Genomic DNA, 13,499 nt, shown 5'->3' with positions numbered 1-13,499 from the left:
AAATTCCATTAAAAAAATGGTAGCTTTTTTCAGCTGTTAAAAAAAACAGGCTGTAAAATGCCAGTTGTGCCTCGGTGTATAATAATCAAACTTTTCTGTATATTGCAATAGATGAAATTGTCAGCATGTAAAGCAAGTAAAGAGGGTCACTGGTTCTTACATGTAAGTATTATTTGTTGTCCTTTTAGACTTGAACAGGATGTCACGCCACTCTAAGGGGCATGAGCATCATCAGCCGGTTTGACTACAAGATAAGATCAAATCAGTATGATTTGGTTTAACTTTTCACAGCATTTCTTTATGTATGACAGTTTGGTGTGATTTTAGATGTTTTTATTTGTATTTTTCAGGTGCCAAAAATGAGATGGACATGTAAAATCTGTAATTTTGAGTCAGAGAAGAGGTTGGGATTGTTAAAACACTACAGAAACATTAAAATGGTGGCCGCAGCCAGTCAGTCCTGTGTTGCTCATTCAAAACATTTAATGCCCTTCATACCCATTTGTCTTGATACCATGTGGAGATGGTAACACAAAGTTCATTTACTTGTCTACTTTGCTGCTCTGGTGGTTTTTATTCAGCGAAGCAATATTTTGAGCATCTTGGCAGCCACTTAAGAAAGTTTGAAGTAGTGTCTTCAAAAACTGCAATTTCAGTACTAATATTTACTCCACATTTACTAGCCATAGACACAAGAAAACACAAGTCGCACACCTTTGAGGATTTTAAAACTGAAGTGTTAAAAAGCCAACCTCCTGAACCTGCACTGTAAGATATTACCAGGATTTTACAACATTTAACTGTAATGTGTCACAACAAATTACTGTATTTTTGTGTTACAATATTGTACTGCACTATTTACAATATGATACTGTAATCAATGTTTCACAGTAAATTACCGTGAACATCATTTTGCTGTAATTTCACAACATGTTAATGTTTTTGTACAGTAAAATACTGTATTTACACATCTGCTGTTATAACACAACACATTACTGTAAAATTAAAGCTGCAAGCAGCATTGCGGGCCTTCACGATCCTGTGTCAAACTGGCCAGAGGGGCTACACGTTAGGGGCCGCTATAGAGCCATTTTCCCATATGCGTTTCAGCAAATTTCAAAATTTTTCAGGCGAATGAATTTTTCAACCAAGTTTGGTGAGTTTTGGGGCCTGTTAAGGCCTCCAAAAATGTGATCTCAGGGGGCGAAAAAAAAATAATAATCATAAGGGTTTCAATAGGGCTCTTGCACCGTTCAATGCTCGGGCCCTAATAATAATCGCACTTGAATCGACTTGCATTGTGGGACCAAGAGCAGCAGTGTACCAGATGCACCGGGCACTCATAAGAAGAGAGAAAAGGGTAAGGTGAACATCATTTAAAATATAGCTCCTTATGATTTACTATTAAGTATGTTCGTTAGTACATGAATGAATGAATGAATTGTTGATGGTCTCTGCATGTGGATGGGACAGATTTGACCGCATGCTAGGTAGCCCAGCAGCAATCCATTTCTCCACGAAGCTTTGTCACACAGGCAAGTAATTTATACCGTTGGGAAGCTTAAATATTTTTTATGCTTCCCATGTATGGATAATTTGAATTATTTGATCGCTAAAACGAGTTGAGTTAGCCGCGAATTAGCGCACCTATATAGCAGGTAGCAACAGCAGCAACCTGTCATCACTTCGAAGCCGTTTTTCTCTGCGAAGCTTTGCCACACAGGCAAGTGACTTATACCGTTTGAAATTAGTTTGAATTATTTGACCGTGAAGACAAGTTGAATTATCTGGTCCCCCTGCTTTCTGTTTCTAACCCATGACAGTTTGGACATGAACCTCCTCTCTTTCTGCTGCATAAGGCTTAATAATTTAGTTGGTCATAATACAATATATATATATATATATATATATATATATATATATATATGTGTGTGTTTTCATTAATTGTAAGTGTTGTGTCTCTTTCTTCTATTCCAGGCAAGATCCACATTGACTGTTGGACCAGTTGAAATCTACAGGCTTAATCTCCTCCTTCTGGGTACACAATTGATCCTTTGCTGATAGCTGTTGTGTCTAAAGCCCAATGTTTACCTGCAAGGTTAGTTTGTGTGGGCATGTATCAGAAACTGTTGTTCAGTTTATTCAGCACACAGTTACGTACTAACACTCCCCATTACCACTATCATTGTGGTGTTCCTGGCTGTACCCGGACTTACCGAAAAGCAAGTGTTCTAACAACACATATGTATAGAGACCATGAAAGACCAGGACCTTCCTTGCAGCATCGCAGGTCATTTGACACACCTTTAAAATGCGTGGCTCTGTCTTGTGCATTTAAGTGTGAAACTTTAACATCCCTTGTATCACATTTGAAGTCACATATAAAGGAAGGGTTGGAAACCAAATGCCCATTCAGAGGTTGTGACCACAGTTTTACAGTTTCATCCAGTTTTGCCTCACATGTTTCTAGGAAACATAGAACTACATGTGTAGAGGATCTAGATGACATGGTTTTTGATAGGTCTGTTACTACAAAGCCTTTAAATCAGCATGAGTCTAGTCAGTCATGTTCAGATATTCCTGATGATAATCTTGAATCTGAAATGCCATTTGCTGTGGATGAAACACTCTTTTTACAAAACCTTACACTTCTCTATTTAAAACTACAGGCTAAGCTACTGTTACCGGCAAGTACCATTCAAACAATCATTGAGGACTTTCAAAATGCCCATGAAATTGGCATGTCACATTCACTTAACATTTTGAGTGAGAAATTGAAGGTAGTTGGAATTCCTGAGGCCACTGTAAGCAACATAATTTAAGAAAAGAATGGAGGGGATCTACTCAAGCTGTATAACAGGGGTGTTCTGAGCACAGACATAAGGAAGAGGAGGAAGGGTGCTTTTAAAAAGAACTTCAACTATGTTGAGCCAGTGCCTCTGTTTTTGGGAAGTGATGACAATGGCAAGGAGTGTTTTGCCCAGTATGTACCTATACTGGAGACATTAACAACATTGTTCAAAAGTGAGTCTGTACGAGAACAGTATGCTGCAACACGTATGCAACCCCCATCTAGTAACGTCTATCAGGATGTTAGAGATGGAGAGGGAGTTCAAAGTAATATTCTGTTGAAAACTGACCCTTCCTCAGTTGGTTTGATACTATACCAAGATTCATTTGAGGTTGTGAACCCACTTGGCTCAGGGAAAAAAAAACACAAAGTGTTAGCTGTTTACTTAACCCTGACTGACATTTTGCCACACAACAGATCAATTACAAATGAAATGCAACTGGTCCTCCTCTGCAGGGAGCAGGACTTTAAATACTTTGGAATGAGCAAAGTGTTTGAACCACTGATCAAGGACCTCAAAGTCCTGGAGGAGAGAGGAATTGTGATAAGTGATGGCAGTGTTGTTAAAGGCGCTTTGGTTGCCATTTCAGGAGACAACTTGGGATCACACTCTGTTGGGGGCTTTTTGGAAAATTTTAGCCGTGCTGGTCATTTCTGTCGCTATTGTGAAATAGACAGAGATACATTTGTAAATCAACCAGAGTTGTCTGGTACCACTAGAACAGCACAGTCTTACAGAAGCAATTTGCAAACTCTAAAAACAAGTGACACTGACTCTGTATGTGGCATTAAGTGTGACTCTCCTTTTAACCAACTTACTCATTTTCATGTCTGCCAGCCTGGCCTTCCACCATGCCTCGGCCATGACTTGTTTGAGGGTATTGTCTCTTATGACCTTGCTTTGTTTATTGGTCATTTAGTCAGGGAGAGGCATTTTACTTACCTGCAATTAAATAGGTGTAAGAACCAATTCAAATACCAAGGAAATGATGGCAACGACAAACCAGCAGACCTCTCTCCTGGTAGTGAGAGATTAGGTGGGCATGCAGTTCAAAACTGGTGCTTGCTTAGATTGCTACCTCTCTTGGTAGGTGACAGGATTAAAGATCCTTGTGACAATGAGGTATGGCAGCTCATTTTGCAGCTGAGAGAAATAGTGGAAGTTGTCTGTGCACCAGCCATTACAGCAGGCCAAGTAGCATACTTAAAGACCATCATTGAAGAGTACCTGTACTATAGGAAAAAGCTCTTCCCTGACCACGCCTTGAAGCCCAAGCATCATTATTTGTGCCATTATCCAGAGCTCATTGTACACTTTGGCCCACTGATTCGCCTGTGGACTCTAAGATTTGAAAGCAAACACACCTTCTTCAAACAGTGTGCCAGAAAATTGCACAATTTCAAAAGTCTTTGCAAAACTCTGGCAGAGAGACATCAGCTGCTGCAAGCCTATTTTAGTGCAGGAAACATGTTCCCTCCACCTATACAAATTGAATAGGGTACAGAGTTTTACATGTGCGATTATAATGACAAGATCAGAGCATCTGCAGCCAGTTGTGAGTTTGAGTCACAATCTGCAGTGGCCTGTTACAATGTCACAGTAAAAGGGACTATGTACAAAAAAGGGATGTTTGTTTTGCTTGGACACAATGCTGAAGAACTTTACTTTGGGAAAATTAAGCTGGCTATTGTTCTTCAAGATTCTGTGCACTTTGTGACAGAGAAACATACTTTTGTAAAGTTGACGGACATGGGTATCTTCTGTCAGTTGGGAAAAGTGCAAGGGGATTATGTTTGCATCAAGCATGAACATCTGATTGACTACTATCCTCTTGAAGCCTACAAGCTGTGTGATCTGTCAGTGATTGCTCTCCACCATTATTTTCCAGAGGCATTATGTTGATGGATTCATGTTTGACACACTTTGATCATCCAGATAATGACTCAAGACATAAAGGAAGCAGTCCTGTCATTTTTACCGGACCTCTCTGATGAGACCCTGACATCCTTGTTGGAGGTGTTTGAGGAGTTGGGAGTGGAGAATAGAGCAGACCTCACCTTTATACAAGAGAAAGATCTGGAGAAATGCCTTAGACCAATCCAGTGCCGGAAGTTGCTTAATGGCATTTAAATAAAGGTAAATACATATTTTAACATCATGGGAATGGGAATAGTAAATTACCAGCAGAATGGTACAATTTAATAATTTTTCTTTCTTTTTTTGTCCTTTATATCCAGGACTTCCATCGCTTGAGGTAGATGTTGCTTCTCCCACCCCAAGCAGCCAATGCCCTTCATCATCCATCTCTGAGAACACTTTGTCTTCAGACTGCCTGGGAGGCAGTGGTATACAGACTTCTGTGTCAGATGGAATGAGATGCCAGCAGCAGTCCAACAAGCAGTGGCAGGTCAAAGTCAAAGGTCCAAACCCAACCAGAGCTATGTGCCACTGTGTTGCCCGGGGAATTATAAGAGGCTATCCCAAAAGATTTTTGGGATACAGGAGACATTGTTGGAGATGGCTGTCAGTCCCTCCTTCAACAATTGAAAACAAGAGTAGAATATAAAAACAGAACAAATACTCTTGCAAGGAGACGTAGAGAAAGAAGGCCCTGCAGTGGGTTGGCAGAGGTGGCCACAGTTATGGCACGAGGCCCTGTTGACCAGTATGGATGCATCAGGTGGGGTCCTGTGGAACTTCCTGCTGGAGAGACAGAGACAACACTAGATGATATGAAGAGGCAACTCCTTGACATCTACTCGCAAGAAGGGATGTGCGGGGGGAAGAGAGCTGAACATCTAATGGAAAAAACATATATAATTCAGCGCCGGTACCTGAACAGCGTGCCTGCACCAGGCATTGCTGTAATTAAGAAAGAAATGGCCTTTTCTCTTCACACCTAGAGGCCTTTACTCCCACTTTGGCCTCCTGACAGATGTCTCCATCCTGAACAAGCTGCGACAGGCCCTCGACAATAAAGGCACCACATTGATCAGTTACTTCAAGGATCTGCAGTGTCATCCTGGGATCGAGGATGTCCTCAGCAGCTATGACCCGGAGACTTCAGACAAGGCTGCATGTATCCTGTTGCTCCTGATGGCATATTTCAAAGAGCCAAGGAATGCCATCATGCTTGAAACTGATGTAAGTTGTTGAAAATAAACAGCTTGTGATTTCAGTAGTTTTTTGATTAACCTCCAACTCTCACTGGGACAATTGAACTCTTAAGCACCTTTTTAAGTCTATGCTACCATACATGCATATTACAGTTGTTTCTTATTTTACAGCCCTGTTCCACAGCTGCTGATATGCAGAGGACAGTGACATTGCCGAGCACTCCCTGCTTGATTGTCCAAGGTACTGTTGATATCTGGATTTTATATTGATATTTCTAGCTACAAAAAATATACCATAAGGGTTAGAAATGAATGGTCACAACTTTTCAGTTGGTGTTTGTTTCCCTCTAATATTGCAGCTTGTAGCTTGGTTCTCCTAATCTAACAGTAGTCATAATAGTAAACAGTCAGTAGTTGGTGTAAAACAATTGGATTAAAGATTAGTTTAGAATATGCATTGACTAGATTTATTTTGTAACTGTATCCTAAGCCTCCATAGATGATGAGTGTATTCTCAGCTGAGAAATGCTGCTTTCCACCCAGATGACTATAGCAGACCGTCAACGCACACACTAACTGGTAATGCTTACATCAGTGGATAGCTGCTGCAATGTATGGTAAGTGTGTAATAGTTTACTGTATAGAGTGTAACATATAGCCAGAAACTATGCCAGGGACTTGTGCAGGACTAGTTGATAGCCCATCATTAGAGTTTAAATGGGGGTGAAACCTGCTAGGAAGGGATGAAAGGACAGAGTTGTAAACAAGTGAGAGCTGATGGGAATATATCACATTAATTTACTGTAAATATTTTACAGTAACATACTGTGATATATTCCTGGTAAATTACTGTGAGATTACTGTGAAAGTAATGCAATTATTAGCCAGTATTTTACTGTAAATTCACGGTGAAAAATTTAACAGTGTGTTTTTGCTCAGAATGAGACCTATGAGGAACAGAGCTTTGAATTGTGGGATGTGGAACCACAGGAGTTGTCTCATGACATAACAGAGGTATTTGGCTCTCTGTTTTTGAAGTTGGAAACATTGTACAATGTCCCAAACAAATGCATTGATGAAATGGTAGATGAGCTTCAGTTTATATCTACCTGTGCATCTGCTCCACTTTTAAGAGATGTGGTGGTGTCCACCTTGAAAAGCCATAATTGTGATCTGGATCCAGCCATTATCTCAGATTTGGTGAAATGCATTTGTGAGACACACCCTGTAAGTATTGCTTTGGGGAAAAATGGGCCTTTCACATCATCATACAAGAGAAGAGAATTCATAAAGAAGCATTTTTCGTTTGTTGAACCAGAAGAACACATTCTTGATAAAAAAAAAGAGAACAAAACATTCCAGTATGTCCCAATATTGCCCTCCTTGGTGCAGGTCTTAAGTGAGACTTTTCAAGAAATTACATTTGAATGTGAAAAAACTCTGAAAAGAATGTCAAGTGCCAGACATTTCGTGATGGACCTCACTATCAAAAAAATGAGTTTTTCTCTGTAAAAGAGAACAGAGTGAGTCTCATCCTGTACATTGATGACTTTGAGGTATGTACCGTATTTTCACGACTATAAGGCGCACCTAAAAGTCTAAAATTTTCTCAAAAGTCGGCCCTGCGCCTTATAATACGGTGCGCCTTGTGTATGGGTTGAGTACCAGACAAGGGGACGTGGTACGTAAACTACGTACGCTGGCAGCAATTCACCAATCAGCTGAACAGTACGTCATATGTACACTACGTACACTAGCAGCGATGAACCAATCAGATGGATACTACATAACACACCGGTTCAGCCGATTGGTGAATTGCTGCCAGCGTACACTACGTACGCTGGCAGCAATTCACCAATCAGCTGACTGCTACGGTACTGGCGCAGCAACTTCCAGCGGATTACAGCTTCCGCGTTATGCAGTGACAACATTGCCAGCAAAAACATCCAGCCCAGCCACATCACCAACATGGATGAAGTCCACCTCACTTTCGAAATCCCCGTGAACCAAACTGTGGAGAGAATGGGGACCAGCACGGTATCAATACGGACTGTAGTGGTGGACTGGATGGTAATGGACAGAAACTTCCGCCTATGGAAGAGAAAGACTCTGCTAAAAGAAATGTTTCCAGCAGGAGTCTTTGTTAAGGAGAAATGAGGAGACGAGGAGTGGCTCAGGGAAGTTTATGTAAAGAGACCGGGTGGTTTTTTTCCACGCATCACCCTCGCTGCTGATCCGCGACTCCGCGTACGCCCGTCTCACCGCTGGTGTAAAAATACAGGCGAAGCAGATGAATTCATAGCTTGCCGTAATCCCGGGAGGGTTAACAAAGAACTCCAACCGCTGGACATCGGCATAAACAGGGCGTTCAAAGTAAAGTTGCCAGCGGTGTGGGAGCGATGGATGGCGGACAGCGAGCACAGCTTTACTGGGAGGCAGCGCCGGGCGAGTTACGTCAGTTATGTGAATGGATTGTGGACACATGGGCTCATGTTTCTGCAGTGACTGTTGCCCGAGCTTTTTTAATTTCCGAACAATAATAATAATAATTTCCGAACAGCCAGCCGGCAACGTGTGTGGCTGTGACTCTGACAGCGACGAGAGGGAAGCTGGCAGGTTTGAACTCGCGCAGTTGTTTCCTGTTTATTGTTGTAATAAATGTTCTGTACAGTCAGCCACTGGTAAGGATGAATTAGGAATCACTGTGGTGCATCTGATTAAAATGCGGGACAACGTATATCCGAAGATGGTCTTTATTTATTAATAAAGTGTAAAGATAAAGTTGGAATCACAACAGGTATTCAGCAGCAGCCACTGCTCTGCCCATAGAAACACACACGCTGTTTCTCTGTCACTGCCACCGTCGAGAGAGAGGCTGCACCGGCTCCTCACTGATATCCAGCCGGTTTTTTACTGAATCGCTGCTGATAGAGATGTGAGCGGCTTGCGGAGGATGTTTCCTGGGTTTTCGCTTCTGCAGCGCAACGTAACTCTCTGTCTTAAAGCTGAGATGCGAGGGTCCGATCGCAGGAGAGTTGCTCAGGGAAGTTTACGTAAAGAGACCGGGTGGTTTTTTCCACGTATCACCCTCGCTGCTGATCTGTGACTCCATGCGCGCCCATCTCACCGCTGGAGTAAAAAACCAGGTGAAGCAGACGAATTCGGAGCTTGCCGTTATCCCGGGAGGGTTAACCAAAGAACTTCAACCGCTGGATATCGGAGTAAACAGGGCGTTTAAAGCTAAGCTGCAAGCGGTGTGGGAGCGATGGATGGCAGACGGCGAGCACAGTTTTACCAAGACTGGGAGGCAGCGCCGGGCGAGTTACGCCACCATATGTGAGTGGATTGTGGACGCATGGGCTCATGTTTCTGCATTGACTGTTGTTCGAGCTTTTGTGAAAGCCGGCGTAATTTCAGAACAGCCAGCCGGCAACGACAGTGACTCTGACAGCGATGAGACACAGTTGTTTTATTCTGACGCTGAAGATGAGGACTTTGATGGGTTTGCGGGAGAGGATTGATTAAAATGTGAGTGTATTGTACATAGCTGTAATAAAGTTCGACTTAACTCTATGTTTTGTCCCGTTGCCTTTTTATTTACGTACTGGTATGTTTTAGCGTAGCATGCATCTTAGCGTCTCAGTGTTGTCCGAGCTTTTGTGAAAGCCGGCATAATTTCAGAGCAATAATGAATTAGGAATCACTGTGGTGCAATTTATATCCAAAGATGGTCTTTATTTGTTAATAAAGTGTAAAGATAAAGTTGGAATCACAACAGGCATTCAGCAGCAGCCACTGCTCTGCCCATAGAAACACACACGCTGTTTCTCTGTCGCTGCCACCGTTGAGAGAGAGGCTGCACCGGCTCCTCACTGATATCCAGCCGGTTTTTACTGAATTTACATACTGGTATGTTTTAGCGTAACCTGCGCCTTGTAGTACGGTGCGCCTTGTGTATGCGCTGAGGACAGAAATAGACCGTGTAACTGACACATAATGCGGTGCGCCTTATGGTCGTGAAAATACGGTAATCATCTTGGGACATCTCGAAAAAAGCTGTATATTGGGTGTGGGAAACATTCCAGTGCAGTTACGTTCCACATTGGCATCAATCTATCTGGCAGTTCTGTGTAAGGCTGGAGACACTAAGCAGTTTGGATTCCAGAGAGTTTTAGAGCAACTGTTAACAGATATAAAAAGGTTGGAGAAAGATGGTATTTTTGTTCCAGCATTGGGGAAGGCCATTAAAGGGACTGTGGTCAGTGTGGTGGCAGATAATCTGTGGCAGGATTTGTTGAAAGCTTCACAGGCTTTGTACATCTGTCGGTTTTGTGTTGGGGAGCGATCCATGTTTCAGTCCAATGAAGTGAGATCTGGGTCTTTCTGTCGAAGAACTAAAGATCAGCATACACTGCATGTACAGACAGCCTTGTCTAGTCCAAATCACACCCCTTGCTATGGAGTAAGAAAAACAGTGTGCACTGTCAGAAAAACAACATTTACATGTGACATCTGGTTACCCTTCAGATGTTTTACATGATGTTCTGGAGGGCATTGTTTCAGTAGAACTGGCTTTGGCTTTTGATAGCTTGATCAAGAAAAAGTATTTTTCTTACATGGAACTCAATAATGCGATTCACAGTTTCCCATACAAGTGGATAAAACAAATCGCCCTCAACTCATTCCTGCTAACTTTTCGACTCGAAAATCAGTAGGGGGAAATACACATGAAAACTGGTGCTTGTTGCGTCTTCTGCCTCTGCTGATAGGGTTAAAAGTACCCGAACAAGAGCCTGTATGGCATGTGCTGATGACATTGAAAGACATTGTGGAACTTGTCATGTCCATACAGAAGAAAGCATTTGCTTTCTCAACAGCATCATTTCAGAACACCGAAGCAGATTCCTTGACGTTTTCCCTCAACAAAAACTCATTCCCAAGCACCACTTCCTTGAGCACTATCCTCAGCTCATTCGGGAATTTGGCCCTGTAGCTGCCCTCTGGACCATGAGATTTGAGGCCAAACAGCTTTTTTAAGAGAGTGGTCAGGCACACTGGTTGCTTTAGGAATAATTTGTTGTCACTCACAAATAAGGACCAACTCATGGTTTCCTACCACCAGTCACATGCTGCCAGACCATCACTGGCAGTGACAAAAACAACAGAGGTCTCTTTAGATGTCCTTAAGGATGATCTAAAAGAACTGGTGAAATCCAGATTCCCTGCTGTTACGGCTGTTCATGTTGCGAACAAAGTGTTTTGGGCAGTTGGAATGTTGTTGTGTTGTGACTCCACTGCAGGATTGCCTGATTTTTCTGAAGTATTGCAGATACTTGTAATTTGTGATACACTGACCTTTTTTACGAAGGCGAAAAACCACATGGTACAATGAGAACCTTAGGAGTTATAAGCTGGAGAACACAGGGAGTGTGCAGTTGCTTGAGCAAAGAGAGCTGAAAAAGATTTTTATCGCTTGGCTTCCTACACTCTTGCAGGAAGATGCCTTACAACTTTAAAGCACCACATTTGCCTATCTTTTTAAGAATAAGATGAAAAGTTTTACCTGCAGGCATCACAAGAACACTTCAGGACCTCACTGATTCTCTTCAAGAGACATTTGATATCACAGGATCGTTTACTGTTATGTACCAGGACATGGATTTCGACGGTCAGTTCTTCACTTTGACCTCGATTGAGGATGTACAAGATAAAGCTACCCTCAAACTAGTAATGATGGAACCAGCAGTCTTGACTCTTATTCCTGTGGGCATGTCAGAAGTCGAATCCCCAGTTCCACAATGTACTGAAAGCTCCACCTCATCCGACACAATCCTACTTTCCTCCTCAGATGATAGTGGGCCATCCTACAGGTCAAGCCATGGCCACTTTGAAATACCAGCCTTTTCTTATGATGTAGACCTTGCACTAGAAGCAGCAAAGCAAGCTTATGAAAATGATGGCACGCTTTTGAACAATCCAAGAGTAACAAGTAGCATTCTTGAGAAGCTAGCAGAGACAATATTTGGCTTCACAGCATATCCAACTGGTGCCCAGATTTTAGCTGTTGCTGAAGCTTTGGTAGACAAATACCCATGCCTCAAAGAGCCAGGGTCTTTTAATGGGTTATATGGTTGGCAACAGAGGATGAAATACAAAATGGGCAACTACAGGGCCAAATTAAGGGGTCGCCAATTAGGCATTACAGAGCTCGAGGTGAACATACTGAAGAGACAATGCTCCAGTGAAGAGGGTTCACAGAGAAGCTTTAAAAGGCCAAAAAAGCTGAAGCCAACTACCTGCCACCACTGCCATTAGGTGAAACTGAAGAATCCTTGGAGAAGGAGAGACTAGATTTGCTCAAGGAAATAAGAAGAAGAACGAGAGGGTGATTAATGAGAAAATGGAGAAGTCTTTCGCTATGAGAAGAATGGAGGACCTCTTGGAGAGATGACCTACTCTGTTCAATTCAATTCAATTCAGTTTTATTTATATAGCGCATATTACAATCAGACATTGTCTCAAAGCGCTTCACAGGAACCCCCCTAAGAGCACTGTGGCAAGGAAAAACTCCCTTTAAGAGGAAGAAACCTTGAGCAGGACCCGTCAACTTAAGGGGGAACCAGTCCTGCTGCTAGTCAGAGAGGATGAGGGAGAGAGAGAGAGAGAGAGAGAGAGAGAGAGAGCGAGAGAGGAGCAAACATGATACAAACATGATACAGTACAGAGCAAACATGACAGCAAGATGAAACAGTGATTATATTGCAATAGATATCTATATATATCGTCGGTCCATAAGTAGGAATAGTAATTTGATAGTAAAGATGAGCAGCAGGGGCTAGTGAAGTCGATGAGCACAGGAGAGACTGCAGGTCAGTATGCAGGTCTTGAGACCTGCAAAGAGAGGAGAGCGAGAGCGAGGCACAGAACTACAAGGAAGACAGTTAACACAGATTATGAGACGATATTACCCAGTATGATCCAGACTAAGGAGAGTGGAGGAGAGGTCAGAGGGTGTTCAGAGGATCGTGTTTGTGCCCCCGACAACGTAGAGCAAGAGAGACTTCACGGGCCGGACTGCAGGTCATCATCCAGGTCTTGAGACCAGTGTGAGCCAGACTAAGGAGAGAAAAGGAGAGGTTAGAGGGTGAGAGGGAAACTGCTCAGTGGATCATGTTTGTGCCCCCCGACAACGTAGGCCTAGAGCAGCATAGCTGTGCTACACACTAGGTCTAAGGCTAACTGTACGCCTTACTAAACAGAAAAGTTTTAAGTCTAGTCTTAAAGGTGGAGGCAGTGTCTGCTCTCGGACCCAGATTGGTAACTGGTTCCATAATAGCGGTGCCTGATAGCTGAAAGCTCGTCCTCCCATTCTACTTCTATGAATCCTAGGAACTACTAGTAAACCTGCACTCAGAGATCTGAGTGTCCTATTAGGAACATATGGTACAATCAGGTCCTGCAGATACAATGGAGCAAGTCCATGAAGAGCCTTGTAGGTTAGAAGAAGGATCTTGAAGTGTATTCTTGAGTC

General features: G+C 42.6%; 1 pseudogene; it reads left to right on the top strand.

Moving 5' to 3' along the window:
* The first annotated feature begins 4,601 nt into the window (after positions 1–4,601).
* On the top strand, positions 4,602–12,283 carry LOC114443005 (uncharacterized; annotated as a pseudogene).
* Positions 12,284–13,499: the final 1,216 nt, after the last annotated feature.

Source organism: Parambassis ranga, chromosome 10 (genome assembly GCF_900634625.1).
Source record: "Parambassis ranga chromosome 10, fParRan2.1, whole genome shotgun sequence".
NCBI classification, from domain to species: Eukaryota; Metazoa; Chordata; class Actinopteri; family Ambassidae; genus Parambassis; species Parambassis ranga.
This window is presented reverse-complemented; position numbering and strand designations above follow the sequence as displayed.